This window comes from Mytilus californianus, unplaced genomic scaffold (genome assembly GCF_021869535.1).
Source record: "Mytilus californianus isolate M0D057914Y unplaced genomic scaffold, xbMytCali1.0.p SCAF_7, whole genome shotgun sequence".
In the NCBI taxonomy this organism is placed as follows: Eukaryota; Metazoa; Mollusca; class Bivalvia; order Mytilida; family Mytilidae; genus Mytilus; species Mytilus californianus.
Window position 1 is genome coordinate 30,042,013 of NW_026262723.1, and position 18,440 is coordinate 30,060,452.

At 31.5% G+C, this 18,440-nt stretch overlaps 1 long non-coding RNA gene across 1 annotated transcript; it reads right to left on the reverse strand.

Annotated features, from left to right (window-relative positions):
* Positions 1-1,178: 1,178 nt before the first annotated feature.
* LOC127708133 (uncharacterized) lies at positions 1,179-15,851 on the reverse strand. Its single transcript, XR_007985171.1, has 5 exons — positions 15,184-15,851; positions 10,544-10,710; positions 7,733-7,846; positions 6,766-6,884; positions 1,179-3,035 (listed from the first exon to the last, which is right to left on the reverse strand). It is a non-coding gene; the product is annotated as an uncharacterized LOC127708133 (long non-coding RNA).
* Positions 15,852-18,440: the final 2,589 nt, after the last annotated feature.

Here is an 18,440-nt window from a genome sequence, read left to right on the forward strand (position 1 = left end):
TTTGTATGTTTTTCATGTACATATCTGATTTTACAACTTGTAAATATTTTATTGTATTTGGTTTACTATTGAAAGTTGACCTTGGATGGATGTGACTATTTTTTAATGTCTTTCGTGGTAATATTTAATTTAATGTTTTCGAGAGAAAGGATATTTTTTTGGCAGATAATAAATCGTGTAATCTAAGTGAATTTTGTGGGTTCAAGTCCTTTATGCAACACCGGAATAAATTTCCATATTGACATGTTCGTTCTCTATCTACAATAATACTTTAATTCCAATGAATTTTGTGAGATCACGATTATGCATGCTATATTTTTGGTTGACTGGTTAACATCGATACCTCATCGATAAATAAAAATTAAAACTGCAGAATGGCTTCCTAGGGTTGCCAAGGTTTCATAATGGACCCTATAGATTTTTCAGCTAAAACCATTTGTAAATTAAAAATCCCATATTTTTAAAATATCATTTTAATATGATGTTCTTTTTTCGCTTTGGAAACAAAGCCATGTTCTTATTGTAATAGAACATTGTCTGCACGTGATTGACGTAACAATTAAAATTTCAACGTCAGTTGTATTTTTAACAACGCCGGAGAACAAAATGGACATTTGTGTTGGTGTTGCTCACTAGGAAATTAAATAAAATCTTCTCAAAGTAAGTTTATATGTATCTGATCATTTTTTTTTATCGTGAAACAGTTGAAATCTATATCGTTTTGGCTTCAATATATCAAATTGGCTGCGTTTCGAACGTGTATTATAGAACCGCTTCGAAGTACAAAAATTCTAAATTTTCTTATTAGAGTCGAAATAGTTCTATCATGCCATGATATATGCTCATTTTAACATGGTTAGGCATTATATTTGTCAACAGTTTACACCTCTTTTAAGCTCGGTATAAAGATATTGACAAAAATAATGCCTACCCGTTTTTAAATGAGCATACAGCATGGCATGAACGAATAATTTCTTAAATATAAGGAGTTGATACAGACAATAAACTTATATTCGTCATAAATATAGTAATTTTAAGAAAATATTGGTTCGTCAAGATCATTTATTTCGTATATTTGTAAAAAAAATGCATTTTATTAACTATTGAATAGTCCACAAACACTAATAAAATTGAGAATGGAAATGGAGAATGTGTCAAAGAGACAACAACCCGACCATACACTGGCAAAAATGCCACACATGTGTACATGCGTGACACATGCGTTTCACATGCGTGTCACACGCATGTGAAAGAGACGTTTCATGCCACGCATGTGACACATGTGTGAAAAACACATGTGATACGCATGATACACACATGTGATCATGCGTTTCACATGTGAATTACATGCGTAAGGAAATACACCTGTGATACATGCGTGATTACTACATGTAAAAGGCATGGTGCCTGTATTAAATATTTTTCAAAATGTCCTCCTATTTGTCCAATTACCATGATTATTGACATGTATCTCAGTTCTCATGTGAATTACATGCAATTTCTCACACATGCGTTATACATGTGTTTTCTCTATATATACACAGGCAAATTTTGTTCACGTAAATTTCATGTAAGATTCACCTCAAACAAGCTTATACATAAAACTCTCGTGCAATTAATGTTAAATTTTTCATGTGAAACTAACGTGAATCAAGCTTTCATGTTAATTTTTTTAAAATGAAATTAAGGTGAATTGAGCATCAATCACACAAATTCACAGTATTTGAGCATATTTTAGATCAGTTAATGCTAATCTAGTACACATTCTATTTTGATATATATAAATATTCTTCTTGGTCTTGATTATGTGTTCATACTTCCATTATATTTTACTTTCTTGATCCTAAACAATACAAAAAATATTTATCTATCAACTCCCAACTCACAATATCTCCAATGCAAGAGATAAGATGCAATAAAACAAAGAAGGCAAGCAAATATCCAGGTCACCTTAGTTCATTCCTAGAATTTTTTCGGTTATGTTCAAGTCTCAATACTTTTTTTAAAAGTGATGTAAGGATTGGTGATTCATTTATAGAATATGTATGCACTGACGTATATTTCATTTTTAATATGTATGTACAAGTCATTTTGTGGTTATCAGTCATCAGACAATCCAATCACGTTATGGAAATTGTCTTACTTGCAAAAGATGCAATTTTTTCTTTTGAAAGTTTTGAAGAAAAAAAGTAGTTCACCCTGCCACATATTCATGTGCCTGTTTCAAGCCAGGAACCTTTTCAGTGGTTGTCTAAAGTCGCATCCTAATAAAAAAAAATATTTAAAGAATTTGGTGTTGATGGCAGCTCTTTGATTGGTATAGACTCTGGTTAATTAAGTAGATCATGACATTGTTTAGACACCTGTTCATTGGTAAGGACTGTATGTTAGCACCTTAATGCCTTTCATGTGTTTTTGTTGTATAGCTGTCTGATTTATTTATACCTCATATCTCATTGTATTAATAAACTGAAATAGAACGTTCTGTGAAATATATTTTGATATACCCTATTGAAAGTCTTGCTGTTATTTACAACCATTTCCTTCTTATTTCATATATGTATTTCAGTTTTTCATTTTAACACCAATCTTAAGGTTAAGGCAAAAAGAAAACAAATGTTGACAAACAACAGGCATATACCATTAGAAGATCTCAAAGTTTGGCTGCACAATAAACTAAAAATTCTTGTTATTTCAAATATTTATATAAAATTCAGTTTTAAAACATGTATTTTCCATTTTTAGACTGTAATTGTCATGTTGGCACAATAATTTGAATTTGAATTGTATTATATTCTGAGAGTACTTGTGGTTGAAAATATATATAATTCCATGTGTTTTAGATTTCTTGAATACACCACTCCCATATAATGACTACATGTCTGTTAGTAATGTTTAAGAGTTCTCTCCTGCATGTAATTGCTATTTGTACCCAAGGATTCCTTCATACATTTGCACATATCCTTCTAAGATGTTGCTTGAATGATAAAATCCTGTAATACATTATCAGCCATCAATTTCTTGGAATACAGTTGCTGTAATAAAAAAAATAAACTGTAATCACAGAGATATGTCTCGCTTTTTGGTAATTTCGATAATGCAAATGTTGAAATTAAAATAGCAACACTTTAACATGTAAGATTTGCAAATATTCAAAGTCAATGAACCATGACTGAAGGTACATGGCTAAACAATCTCCATGGAAATTAGATGTGCCAATGCTAATACAACGCATACCAAATACCATGGACTTATCATAAGTAGTTCCCTTTAAAAAACCTAAACACAAACTAATACATGTAAACTAAGAAAATTTTATAAAGTCAATAAACGATAACTGAGGGGGCGGGGTCAAATAATCTCCATGGTAATGAGATGTGCTAATGCTAATACAATTGCATACCAAATTTCATTGACTTACCACTAGTGGTTTCCCATGAGCCGACCTAGTCACAAACTAATACATGAAAACTAAGCAAAAATTTAGAAGTCAATAGACCAAGACTGAGAGGGTGGGGCCAAATAATCTCCATGGAAATGATATATGCCAATGCTTATACAACTGCATACCAATCATAATTAACTTACCACTAGTGGTTCTCCATAAACTGACCTAATCACAAACTAATACATGAAGACTAAGCAAAAGTTTCAAAGTCAATAGACCATAACTGAGGGGGCGGGGCCAAATAATCTCCATGGTAATGAGATGTGCCAATACTAATACAACTGCATACCAAATATCTTCGACTTACCACTTGTGGTTCACTATAAAGTAAACCTAATCACAAACTAATACATTATTGACGCCGCCGTCGTCACCAACACGAGAAACAGCATACCTATATCTCGCTTTTTTACTCCATCAAGCGAGACAAAAACAGCATATATTTTTTTGTAAAACATACATCAAATATTGGCTTACCAATCAGAGAAAATGATAACATCAATTTAATCTCCAATGATTTACCAAACTTACATATATATTATATATATATATATTGTGTGAACAACTGGAGTGGAATATGATAGTTGTTGTTTATCATATTTATTTTTTTGTTTAATGTCTTTTACGTAAATTGGAATTGTTTTACATCTGTCATTTCAGGACCTTTTATAGCTTGCTAGATGCAGTATCAGTTTTGCTCATTGTTGAAAGCTGTTCATACAGTGATCTATAGTTGCTAACATTCAGTCATTTGGACTCTGGTGGATAGTTGTCTCATTGGCAATAATACTACATATTCTCATTTTTATCAAAAAAAATTAATAATGAAAACTAACTCTATTCATGCATGTGTACTACACATTACCTGTATATATAATATATACTAGAATACTCCCGGGACATCATGGGGTTGTGACTGAAGCAAAGTACCTTAGCCTTATTTTTAGCCTGGATTTTAAGTTTTCGTTTTGTCATCTAATAATGTCATGCTGGTCATTAGGTGCACAGTTTTCTCTGCTTTTAAAATCTTTCTTTTTGAACCCTTCGACCCAGAACTTGTTAATTATCTGTAGTAATAATCATGTGGAAAACAAATGGGCCTGGAATGGTGTAATTTTTAATCAACACCATTGTCCTATATATATACGTTATATATAAAGTTGAATTCTTTGAATCGTCATTTTTATGTCATGCCGGCTCACAAATTGGACCTTGTTATTTTAATATTATAGATCTAGATTACTAAGTGCCTATAGAAACACATTTCCTCATTTTTCAAGCCCCTTTCTTACATGTCTTAACCTCATTTAAATTACAATACCAACTAAAGGCTCCAAGATGCCTATGTCGCTCACCAGATATTTTTTAAATTTTACAATTGATGCATGAAATAATGCAACCGTTATACTTTTGCTTTAGTTTCAAAGATATAAGTCAAAAACTGCATTCTTCCCCCTATGTTCTATTTTTAAACTAGATACCCTAATGCTTATTATGGCCAAGTTTGGTTAAATTTGTCTCAGTTGTTTCAGGAGAAGACTTTTGTAAAAGATTACAAAAATTTACGAAAAATTGTTAAATTTGACTTTAAATGCAATAACTCCTTATGGGGTCAATTGACCATTTTGATCCTGTTGACTTATTTGTGAATCTTATTTTGCTAAACATTATTGCTGTTTACAGTTTATCTCTATCTATTATAATGTTCAAGATAAAAACCAAAAACTGCAAAATTTCCTTAAAATTACCAATTCAGGGGTAGCAACCCAACAACGGGTTGTCTGATGCGTATGAAAATTTCAGCACAGATAATTCTTCACCTGATGAACATTTTTAACCCTGTCAGATTTGCTCTAAATGCTTTGGTTTCAGTGACATGAGAGATATAAGCCAAAAACTGCATTTTACCCCATGTTCTATTTTAAGCAATAGCAGCCATCTTGGTTGATGGGCAGGGTCATCAGAAACATTTTTTAAACTAGATACCATAAGAATGATTTAGGCCAAGTTTGGTTATATTTAGCCCAGTAGTTTCAGAGGAGAAGATTTTTGTAAAAGTTAATGGACAACGAAGATGACGGTGACAGACGACGGCAGACGTCAAGTGATGAGAAAAGCTCACTTTGCCCTATTGGGCCAGGTGAGCTAAAAATGGTATGTCTATAGCTCTATGCATTCTGTAAACATCTAGTTACAAAATTTCTATAGGGGTATAAATTGTTTATCTGCACTACTTTTTGATTACCTCTGCTGTGGAGGTTCATTATGGTTGAAATTTGCTATGGAAGCTGGAATTTGTAAACATTTCAGATGAAAATCAAAATGTTCTGAAACTTTTTGGTAATGTTGCAGTTGTTTGTATATACATTTATTAATTATAATAGAAGAACATAGTTCCAATGTCCCCATTATTGATCGTCCTGAATATGCATGAAATATATGCCACTGGACATTAAGCAACCAAAAATCAATCAATCAATCCCCATTATTGCACATATTTTTTCTATTCAAAGTATAAGGGCAATAACTAAAAAGAGCACTTTTTTTATGTTAAAATCCAGCAGCTACCACCATTGACCTCCCTTTTTGTCGAGCCTTCGACTTTTGTTGAAAAAGTGAGACATAGCGATCCTACATTCCGTCGTCTGCGGCGTCCACAAATATTCACTCTGTGGTTAAAGTTTTTGAAATTTTAATAACTTTCTTAAACTATGATCCTGGATTTCTACCAAACTTGGACAGAAGCTTGTTTATGATCATAAGAAAGTATCCAGAAGTAAATTTTGTAAAAAAAAAAATCCTGTTTTTCCATATTTTACTTATAAATGGACTTAGTTTTTATGCCAAGAAACATTACATTCACTCTGTGGTTAAATTTTTTAAAATATTAATAACTTTCTTAAACTATCCTGGATGTTTACCAAACTTGGACAGAAGCTTGTTTATGATCAAAAGCTAGTATCTAGAAGGAAATTTTGTTCAAATTGTGTACCTGTTCATCGGTACTTTACTTATAAATGGACTTTTTTTCTTCCAGTTAACATTACATACAGTCTGCAGTTAAAGATTTAAAACATTTATTTGATCCTGGATTTTTACCAAACTTGGACAGAAGCTTCTTACAATCAAAAGATAGTTTTGAAAGGAATATTTTTATTAATTTCTTTCCTCATTTTTGTTGAGCCTACGATTAACAGCAAAAGTAGGCGAGACACTGGGTTCTGCGGAACCCTTACAAATTTTTTGAAATTGCCTTGGAATTCAGTACTTTTGTTATACCATTTGGAAATTAAATACTGTATTAAACAAATACATACCAGTTACATTTATATATACTGTAGCTATAGGATCTCCTCAATATCTAATCCTGTTGTTAATTTCATTTAAACATATAATGTATATAGCTTCCCTTCCACTTACATCTGAGGAGCTAATTCTGAAAATTAAAATTCCTGTGATTATCATATAAAATCTGAACCTGATGCACTGCTTTCCAATACAAATAAATTGGCAATACAGTTCTCCCTTGGTAAAGAGAGAGAAAACACGTGATATTTTTATATTATAACCAATACTGCACATGGTAATTGGAACATCACTAGTTTTTTGGATTGGATTGTTGCTCACTTTGTCAGGATCTTTTATAGCTGACTTTATAGTATGGTTTTGTTCATTGTTGAAGGTCATACAGTGACCTAAAAATTTTTACATCCTCTTCGACAAATGGAAAGTTTTCTCATTGACAATCCTACCATACATTGTAAGACCTTATTTCTAAAATACTAAAAATTTCAATCTGTGACAATAACATTTTATTAATTTAATAAGGTAATCTGATCAACATATGAAGCAATGTTCAAAACACTCTGTCATTGTCTGACAGCGATCAAAGTAATTTTAACTCCTATGACATGTACAATGATGTATATATGTGCAAGACTCAAAACTTAATCACAATTTAAATTCATACATATATCCATATACATTTACAAGGTACTTAATAAATCAGTGAGACTGACGCATAAAATGTAGGTAAAAAAATATACTTTTTGTTTGATCCTGCATCATAATTATTACAAGTTAAAAGTCATAATCATTGAGTACATGTACATTATATCTGAACTTAAAGTAAAGGATAATCTGAGTAGTCTCTAATCAGTAATGAAGCCACACAACACTGTGTGACAACAGTGACATATAAGTCTCCCATAGATGCACATACTATTACTTTAGGTCTTTTGTATATATATGTTTAAGGTTACTTAGAATTGGCTGTTGACATACATGTACACATGAACTGTCAGGCATGGAGTCATTGGGCCCTAGGTTACTCAAGTCCATTATCAGTCACTATCAATAGTCAACTCCTCTGTCCATTTGTTGTAATACAATGTACTGCTGAAAGGGAGAAAACAGTACTTTATTAATAGCATGTGGATGCAAGACTATAAGGCAGATTCCATATAAAAAAGTGAAACAACTCCCATAAGTACGTTAGGCAAAAATCATAAGCAATGAACTTCTGTTTTTGAATACATGCTTTACTAATAAAGATAATGACAATTTGACCAAAAAAAAAATTATGAGCATCATCCTTTTTAAATAAACGAAGCCGTAAATATTATGTTTCTGACATAAGATTTGACAGACTTTATTGTTTCTGACATAAGATTTGACAGACTTTATTTTTTCTGACATAAGATTTGAGACTTTATTATTTCTGACATAAGATTTGACAGACTTTATTTTTTCTGACATAAGATTTGACAGACTTTATTATTTCTGACATAAGATTTGACAGACAAATTGAGTTTCTGACATAAGATTTTGACAGACTTGATTCTGACATAAGATATTTTGACAGACAATATATAATTGTTTTTTTTGACTGACATTGGAAATCAAATCCTAGTTGAAAGTCATTTTTTAAAACTCCTGGAAAATACTGCAGCCTAACATCTATCAAGATTTCACTACAGGTCAAAGAACTTTAACTGTTAGCACATTCAAATGTTTCAGACATAAGAAAACAAGTTTGACAGATCTTATGTAGGAAACATATAAGTTAAAACTATTGCTTGAATAAAGTTAAATGAAAGAATCAACATGTGTTTTTTCATATGCACAGCATGACTTAATTACAGTTTTAACTGGCATATATTGGAACCTACAATGATTTTGAAAGTTTTTACATGTTCCTGACATAAGATTTATTGACAGACACTGAGCTATAAAGCAAGATATTATAAAGTGAAAAAAAATATATATCACAGATGTTTTTGACTAAAAAAAGTAACAAATTTAGGAACAGGGATGTTTGAATAACCAGACTACACTAGTAAATACCAGTATACAAGTGTCAACATAAAGCATTGCAACACATAAACATTGTGTAAAAAAATGGGAGTTAATTCTGTCAAAATGTTTGCATTTTTTCAACTTGTTTTAATCATTTCTACTTTAAACGGAAACAATCATATCCAACAATTATTTTTATAATTTCTTCTAACATCATTATTCCTAAAAACATTCACAGATTATCTTTAAAATATCAGTAATTATTATTTTTATTTATTTATTCATTTTGACAGACATTTCAATTTCTTATATGGAATCTGCCATAATAAGTATTCAAAGAGTTTTGCAAACAATTAGCTTATACATTTAGGAGATATCTGTATTTACCTGGCGATGTGACAGTAAAATCAAGTTTAACCAAGGCCAAGCTTAAAATACAATACAGTTATCTACATTCTAATGCAGCATATTAAAATAAATACCATTTAACAAATATTTTGGCGTAAAATGAAATAAATGAAAAAGTCTGCGAAACTGTTGCATTGTCTTTAGCAACTAAACAATGTGACATCATATGTATGCCCCCGCTTGCATATCATATAGTTATAAAGGGACATAACTGAAGAACGGTAAAAGTGACGCTACCAATAAATTTTGTGGTAATAAGCATTGTATGTAAGTCTCATAACATTTGGTTGAGGCTAACTTAAGTAGAGAACAGAAACTAAAAATTCATCAATTTTTCTATTTGTAAACACGCATAACTCTAGAACGGTTGTGTATAAGTTTTATAACATTTGGTTGAGACAAACTAAAGTTAGAGAACAGAAACGAAAAATTCAGCAATTTTTATGTTTATAAAGGGACAAAACTAAAGAATGGTAAAAGTGTCACCACCAAATTTCGTACTTAATCTGTATTATGTAGTAAAAAGCATTGTGTATAAGTTTCATAACACTTGGTTGAGGCAAACTAAAGTTAGAAAACGGAAACAAAATATTTGTACTTGATCTTAGTTGTGTTAATGAATATTGTGTATAGGTTTCATGTTTGGTTGGGGCAAACTTAAGTTACAAAATGGAAACTAAAAATTTTGCAATCTTTCGATTTATAAAGGGGCATAACTCAATAATTCCTAAAATTTTGAGGCAAATATTATAATTTTCATTTGATATCAATATTTGGGCTTCAAAAATTACTCTGTCTTATATTTTAAAAGGATTTGAAAAATAACCCCAAGTGAAACATAGTTTGGACATCTGATTGTGACACACCCGGATAACAAAATCAATATTAATATCAATAAAAACAATATTCAGTGAATGACTGAAGGATTGGGACCAAATAATCTCTATGGAAATGAGAAGTGCATATATCCTACTATAACTGCACACCAAATATTAAATATTATTGACTTTATATATATAATTACCATAAGTTATTTCTTGGTTTCCTTAAACTGACCTCATCACGAATATCAACAATTTTTTTACGACTATGCCTCTATTGAAAACAGCATGCCTAAGCCACAGCTTCATAACAGTTGTGGCTAGACAAAAAAGAACAAGCAATGTAGCGATTAAGAGAGCTTTGAATGCAATTTTCTATAAAAATGACCTGTAAAAAAATTAAATTTGTCACTTCTAACATGGATAATTTTCAAACTTGCCCACAACAAGAATCAAACTTTAAACTCTATGACCTCAAACTTTTAAAAAAATCTTCGAAACTATATGTACAGAGTCTGACAAGAAAAAATTATTAAAACATGTCATAGTTATCATTTTCATTACATACCTCTCATCACAAAATTATTCATTGACTACTGCTCCTCATGTGCACATAAATCAATAGGACGATCTATGACTCCACTATATAATCTAGAAAGCAATGCCTCAAATGAATTCTGTTCTGTTGCTTAGCTTCTCCTACTTCTCAAAGTAATTGTACTTTCATTTAAAAAGCTAAAAGAAATAATGTTTAATAAAATGAAGTTATAATACAATGTTTCTGTCAAAATTGCCTTTAATATTTTGATCTGACAAAATTGGCTTGGTTTGATCTTTTAAAACTAGACCAACAAATTTTCCCTGAAAAAAAATGACTATAAAAAAAGTATTTAATCATTTTAATAATGTTCTAATCCATCATATAAATTCCATATGACCCTTAAATGAAGAGATGAACAAAAGTGATTATATATTACAGGATCTCTGAATCTGTCATGATTTATGCCAATCTTTGGGGATTAAGTTATTTTAATAATCATGATACTTTGAAATTTTAAGCTATTCAAAGTTCCACCAAAAGTTGGACTCTTTTACATAAGGTAGTATCTGAGAAATGGACTAAACCAGGCAAGGTTTGGTGGTAAATACATTGTACATGTACCTTGTTTTTGGCTTTGAACTAGGTGTTAGTAACTGGGAGTACTCTCAGATCTGTACTTGGAGTCTTTTTTGTTGTGGGGATGTATAAATAGCCACCACGTCTTGTGTGTGTTTTTGTTAGATGTCTCTCTGCTTTGTATAAATCTGATGAGTTAAGCCCTTTTCACATCAATATCCCAGGTTAGGAGGTGGGTTCGGCACCACAAACTACTAGTCTAGCCCCACCACATCTTGTACATTTGTATGTGCCTGTCCCATGTCAGCAGCCTGTAATTCAGTGGTTCAGTTTGTCGTTTGTTGCTGTGTATCATATTTTGTTTTTTTTTTGTTCTTTGTTTTATATATAAATTAGTCTGTTAGTTTTCTTGTTTGAATTGTTTTACAAATTTGTCATTTTCATTTGGGGTCTTTTATAGCTGACTATATGGTATGGGGTTTGCTCATTGTTGAAGGATGTACAGTGACCTATAGTTGCTAACTTTGATGTCATTTGATTTCCGATGGAGAGTTGTCTTTTCTCATGAGTGTAAACAATACATATATAAAGAATGTTATCCTGCATTTTTTTCAGTTGAAATATCTGTCCAGCCAGTTCATTTTTCACTCTTTTCGGTCCTGGCTTTTATTTTTTTACTCAAAACTCCTGTCCTGCATTTTTTCAAATTTTGTCAAAGCCCCCTTTCCCATAAAAATCAAATGGTAGCTCCCTAAACAAGAGTAGAGCAATTTTAAAATAATGGGGCGTTTTGCCAATGGCAATGGGGCGAGTTGACTCGAATGACCGAATAATACCGTTATTATCCGAATAACACTTGTAATGACCGAATAACACTTGAAATTTTAATATTAGCACATATTGGTGACTTTTAAACATTGATTATTGACTATTAGTATATTACAAATGTATTTTATAGCTTAAAAATGATATATATATAGAAAGCAGGTAAATTCATAAAGATCATTATAAATATAGTGTGTACATCCAACATGGCAGTGTTGGCAAAAACCCTGGTTTTATGAGTATTGCCCAGCCCAGTGGGAAATACTGGGAAAACCCAGGTTTTACTGGGTAATGCTGGGCAATACTGGGTAATATGAAATACTGGCCTGATTTTTAAAAGGGATTCAGTGATTAATCACAAATGCAATACATTAAAGTCAAAGAATTCAATTTGTTTTTTTTTAATCAATATAACTAAAATTAACAATTGTAAGGAAAGTTACTTTTAAACATTTTTTGTTCATTAATAAAAATGTTTACTTAGTTTTAGCATACATGTATGTTTATGTACATCACTAATTAATAAGTAATTATTCAGATTATCATGATTATAATACAGATTTGTTTATATAACAATAATCACCCTTTTGATTTCTACAAGTGTTCAAGGCCTCTCCCCTTAGGCTATTTATTTAGCAATATAATTGTATAACAATTAAAATTTACAATTCCCTTAATCACTGCAATAAAATGCATTTTTCAACTTTGATTTAATATTGAAACAAAGCCTGGAAATTAACAAGGTATCCTGAAATGTCCAAATCTTGTATTCTGCCTACGTACATGTATATAGAATTAGGAATCTTCAGGAATGACTCTCAATGGTTATCTGAATAAAATGTATGTATTTAGTTATAACAGAGACATATAATACAAGAGATTCGCAACTCGGCGAAATCCCGTAATAACACGCGGCCACTAGTTAAACCTCGCGAGATCTCCTTAGGTAATAAAGTCATTAATAAAAGTATTAAAAGTACTCGAATTAAGGGCGAATGTTTAAGCATAACATAAACTGTTTCAGTGTAAAATTTATCATAATTAATTAAATAATTTGAGTACATATATAATTATTTATTTTAATGTAATTTTAATTTTATATTTGTATTATTGAAAAAGAGACATAATTTGATATTGTATTAACAAAAAACTGATATTAAATAATTAACACTTGATAAATTGTGTCAGAGTTCATTTTATTTGATAGTTACATAATGGGTTTCTATTGAATATACACCTGTCCCGGAGACATAATTTCACAGTGTGACATGTATATTAGGTTTGAATTATTCGATGACCAGGTAAATCACGAACATGTTATAAATAATGAGTTTTAATTGACACCTTGTAAACAAAAAGTTGTCACACCACAGGTGTCCACACTCTTTCCAAAATTACATTTCACAAAATGTAAAATTAATTAATATGGAAAAAAACTTAATTTATTTGTTAATTAATTGTTAATCATGATAGGCTTTGTTTTTTATTCTTGATATTTATAAATTATTAAAATTTTATTTATTTTTATATTCATCATTTATTGGGCTTTCATTGAGTTTATTTTCTGTAGGATTGTCGGTAAATGTTTGATTTCTAAGTGTTGTTTGACAGTTTTATCATTGAGTTGTATTTTTAAATGATTGTCGGTAAATTTATGGTTTCTTCATGTTCGAAGTGTGTATTGAGAATTAATATTTAAGAAAATTACAATTAATTTCTCATTTGAATAAAGCTTCATTCATGTGCACGCAATATGGAAAATTCCGATTTTATTTCGTGGGATGACAATCTTAATAGTTACGACTTAGATATACTCCTAGTTGAATAAACTGATAACGAACTCTTTGTTGATAGTGAAAAGGACGAAAACATAAGCGAGAGACCCACCAACAAAAACAATTGACAATACTGCATACATAGATGGATATGTGTGTGTCCTTTTATTATCAAATATATATATATATATCTTTTGAAATGTCCTCAATACGATTTTAATTTAAAAATGAATTAGGTTCATGTTTTGAATGAGAAGCGAAGTCTGAAACGACAACAGATGCATGAAGCTCATTCATAATATTACGACCAGCAGAAGGTTTCCTTTACTAGGAAAATTTTACTCCTTTTGTAAATTTACTGCATTCGTTCATCTTTGGCACCCTAAAAAGAAGAAAAAAACAATGACTTTAGAATAGGAGAAAATAAACAACTTTGCCATAAACAGAATGAAAAATGAATAAATTGTCTAACAAAATGCAGGCTATAAATTTCATAGTGCACAAAAAAGAAGGACTGATTTAAAGAAATTTGTCCATGAACAATTTCAATATTTAGCCAGTTTAATAAAAAAAAATCGGGTATCAATCAGAAAAAATCGCCACATTGTTGGATTAAATGTTACGAAAATAGTCTTATATTCACGAAACAACATTTGGGTGTACTATTGGCCCATAAAATTATATATTTATTAGCATATTTCCAAGTTTTAAGAACAAAATTGGGAGATCAAATGGTTTCTACGGCAATAGGTGAAGTAAAATGGGCCGAGTTTTAACTTTGTTTGTATTTGATTAATCTCATCATTAGAACACATTTTATCAATAACAAATTATTAGAATTAGTTTTTTGTAACTTTTAATTATACTTGCATGCTTTAGCTGAGAAAGGTATCGGCATTATCCATTAGAAAAATCGTGAGGCGTAGAACCTTTTTCACAACACTATCATTTTACCCATAAATCCATCGGATTAATCGGCTTTCCGGTGGCCACGTCATTTCATTGGCTGTTATATAGACTCTACTAGAGTTGCGAATCTCTTGTATTATATGTCTCTGGTTATAATACTATTAAACTACAACAAGTCTTTACTATTTTGTGCAAAAATAAGCTTGAAAAATCATATTACCCAGTATTGCCCAGTATTACCCGTTTCTAGGAGTATTGCCCAGCCCGAGAAAAACCGGACCCAGGTTTTCCCGCCCGGGTAATACTTTGCCAACCCTGTAACATGGCGACCATTGTGATTTCTTATAATATTATTTTATAATCAATGTTTTTATTAAAAGTCACCAATATGTGCTAATATTAAAATTTCGAGTGTTATTCGGTTAAAAACGGTGTCATTCGTGTTACCCTTGACTTGCTTCCGTTTTTGCCAATCTTTGACTGATTTTCGGGTTTACATGCATGTCATGGATAAAGTCAAATGGTTGTTCGTGAAAAGTATAGCACTAGCATCTTCCTAAATATGTGCATGATTATATTTACCTTTCATTGCGCTTTCCAAGTACAATAAATTGGTACGTAATCCATCAAAACGAAACACTTTTGTTGTGTTGACTTTCTAATGTATTGTTTCGTTCCCCGGATTCTTCCAGTTAATCGACAATGTAACCCATTTCAATATATCTGTTTATAATAACTTTTTGACCCATCAGTTTGAAAAACCAAAGGTCTTTGTATCAACTATCTGACTATCTTTGTCCATTCCTTTTAAGATCTTTTAAACAGTAAAACTTGAATTCAGCAGCAGACGAGCGTCCATGGATTTTGCGTCATAGTATGAAAACGGCAACGGTGAAAAGATTTCCGGGTTTCCGTATTCGACGTGCCAAGCTTGCGTACATTTACGTATATATAATATATGAGAGTTAGTCTGGTATCAAATATGGGGATTTAAATAAGGACAAAAAAATTAGATAGTTGGAAAGCAAAAATATAGAATGAAGGATCATAGAGAATAATTGAGTATATTTAAATTATGAAGAATCATGCAGGGACATTATTCTCAGAGCATATCTGGGACTAGTATAATAGTCCCAGAGCATATAGCGGTCTCTGGAAGAATTGAGAATAAAGAAAAACTAAATAAAGAATATTCAATCATTTATATATTATTTATAACTCATTCACATTTTGTTCCATTCAGAATTAAATAACTCAGTCACTCTGCTGAGGGGAGCCGATGATGGGAAGTTGGGAAAATTGACAAACGAGAATTACTGTAATCAGAGAAGAATTAAATGTTAGACAGTTAGAGTGTAATAAATAAAATATTAACATATATTTTTCAAAATGTTGTCACAGAAAACACAGATTTTTTTTATTACTAATAAGATTCTTCAATTTGAGTATCTATGTCCAACAGATGTCAGTGACTGATTAGAAATTTTACTAATCTGATAGACGTTTAGTTAAGAATCTGTGACAAGTTCTTTTGTAATATTATTAGGAAATTGCCTACCGCCTCCTTGATTTAGAATTGCATACTCTTCAAGGTTGCATGCATTTTGGAGGTTCGTGTTGCACATAGAGGCGGATTTAGAGCACCCTGCCCCTCCCCTTTTTGTGGGAAAAACTTTTGATTTCTTATATCGGGAATCAATGAAGCATGACTAGGGAGGCCCCCTCTTTAGCAGTCAGTGGGCCCCCTTATGAAATTTTCTGGATCCGTCACTGGAACAATCTTTAGTTTTTGTGTAATGTTAAGCCCAACGGTTACTGTTGTTTTTATCTTTCAATCTTTTAACTTTTCTCATTTTATTGGATTTATGGTTATAAATTACCACTTTAATTGGTATCCTCTTTCGATTTCACGGTTAACAACATACCCACAGCTAAAGCCATGTACTGTAAAAAAATCATCTTCCCGAAAAATAGTTTTATTTTCACCTGCAGGCCGGAGATTTCTGTCCAGAATTTCATACTAAGGTTGTTTGGGTATCACAGTTTAAAAATGTTATCACCGTTGATCCAATAAACAAATCCTTGGTTGATCTATTCTTAAACTACTTCTTTCCAGTAGTACCCTCACAATGGTATTAATGACATTAATGCCTCCAACCTGGGACTATTAATCGAGACTATTATACTTAGTATAAAATAGTATAATAGTCCCAGCTCCAACATTGATATTTATGTTCCCCTTATAAATAGAATAGAGAAATTGAGGACATTTGTTCCACATTTTATGAACTTTGAAAGAACACAAGCACGTGTAACTTTTGACACCACCTGCAGGCAAGTGCCTGCAGGCCACTGAGGTGGTGGTAAGTTTATAACAGTAAACCAGAGGCGGATTTAGAGGGTTTTTCAGGGGTCCCGGGCCCCCTTTTGTGGGAAAAGTTTGATTGATTATATAGGGAATCGCTGAAGCATGACTGGAGCGGGCCCCCTCTTAGGCAGTCATTGCCCCCCCCCCCCCCCCCCCTTATGAAAATTTCTGGATCCGCCACTGTAAACCCCTCTCAACCCACCAAATGCTTGCTTGAAACACAAGTAAAATATAAGCAGGTAATTATGTCCTTTGCTTTTATTCCACACCAAAGATGAAGAAATGTATGATAAAGTTATAATAATATATTATTCTGTACATTGTATAAGGGACGAAGTATGTAGTGACTATTGTTTGTCGTGATTAAACACGATAATAGTGTTGCTTTCCCCTTAATCTTATGAACCGTATTGAACAGGACAGACTACCTCAAACACTCTGAAACTTTTCAAGTACTTTCTATATGCTCATGTGTATTATCTTGTTAGCATAGTTTTGTACTTGGACAGATAATCAGAATGGTCAACAATCAAGTATTGACAATGTTAATTGGTCACGTTTGTTTGAACTACCAAAACTGGCAAAAGGTAATTTTTAATTTAGCCTTGTACAATCCAATGTCAATATTACATACACAATCAGTCATTTTTGTAACACAAGGGTTACAAATAAGAAAATCCTAAATAAAATATGCAAATGTATAATTTAGTTCCATAACCTGATAACTCTATGAAGCACCTCAGACTTAAATATATCTACTTGTATCTGTCTGTCTTTTGTCCAAGATAGTTGGCAGATACATAGGAATAATAAGAGATGTAAGGTTATTGTAACACACCTTTGAGAAAGTTATTCAATAACAATAACAACAAAAACACAACACTGTTGAACACATATAGATATTCCAAGTTCTAAGTAATTTTTTTTCAAAGTGGTGAAGATCAAAAGATCTGCCATTGACACCAAATTCTCCCAATAATGCATACTTCTTTAACCTGTGTATATGTATTAAAAGAAATACCAATGAAAATCTTATTTAAAATAAATGTTTAAAGATTATACTTTTAATTGTTCAAATAAGAAGGGACGGGGGATGATTCAAAGAATCAAAAAATCCCCTGGCCTACTCCTTTTAGGAATTATATATATATATATATTTAGAGAAACAGAGAGAGAGAGACTTTTTACAAGTCTAATTTCACTCTTTTTCAGGATCCTGGACCCATATCTGACAATTATTGCAACTTTATTTACTTTGCCTTTTTTTCCTGCGATTATTTTCCTAAGCTGATTGGATAAAATACCATTTATTATGGTGACAAATTATTTAAGGATAATCAGAGGCTGATCAAGCCATTTTTAAAAGGGGGAGGGTCCCAACACAGGATAAAAGGGGGGTTCCAATTATATTTCCCCATTTAAATGCATTGATCATTTAAAAATAGGGGGGTTTCATGTGAAAATAAATTTT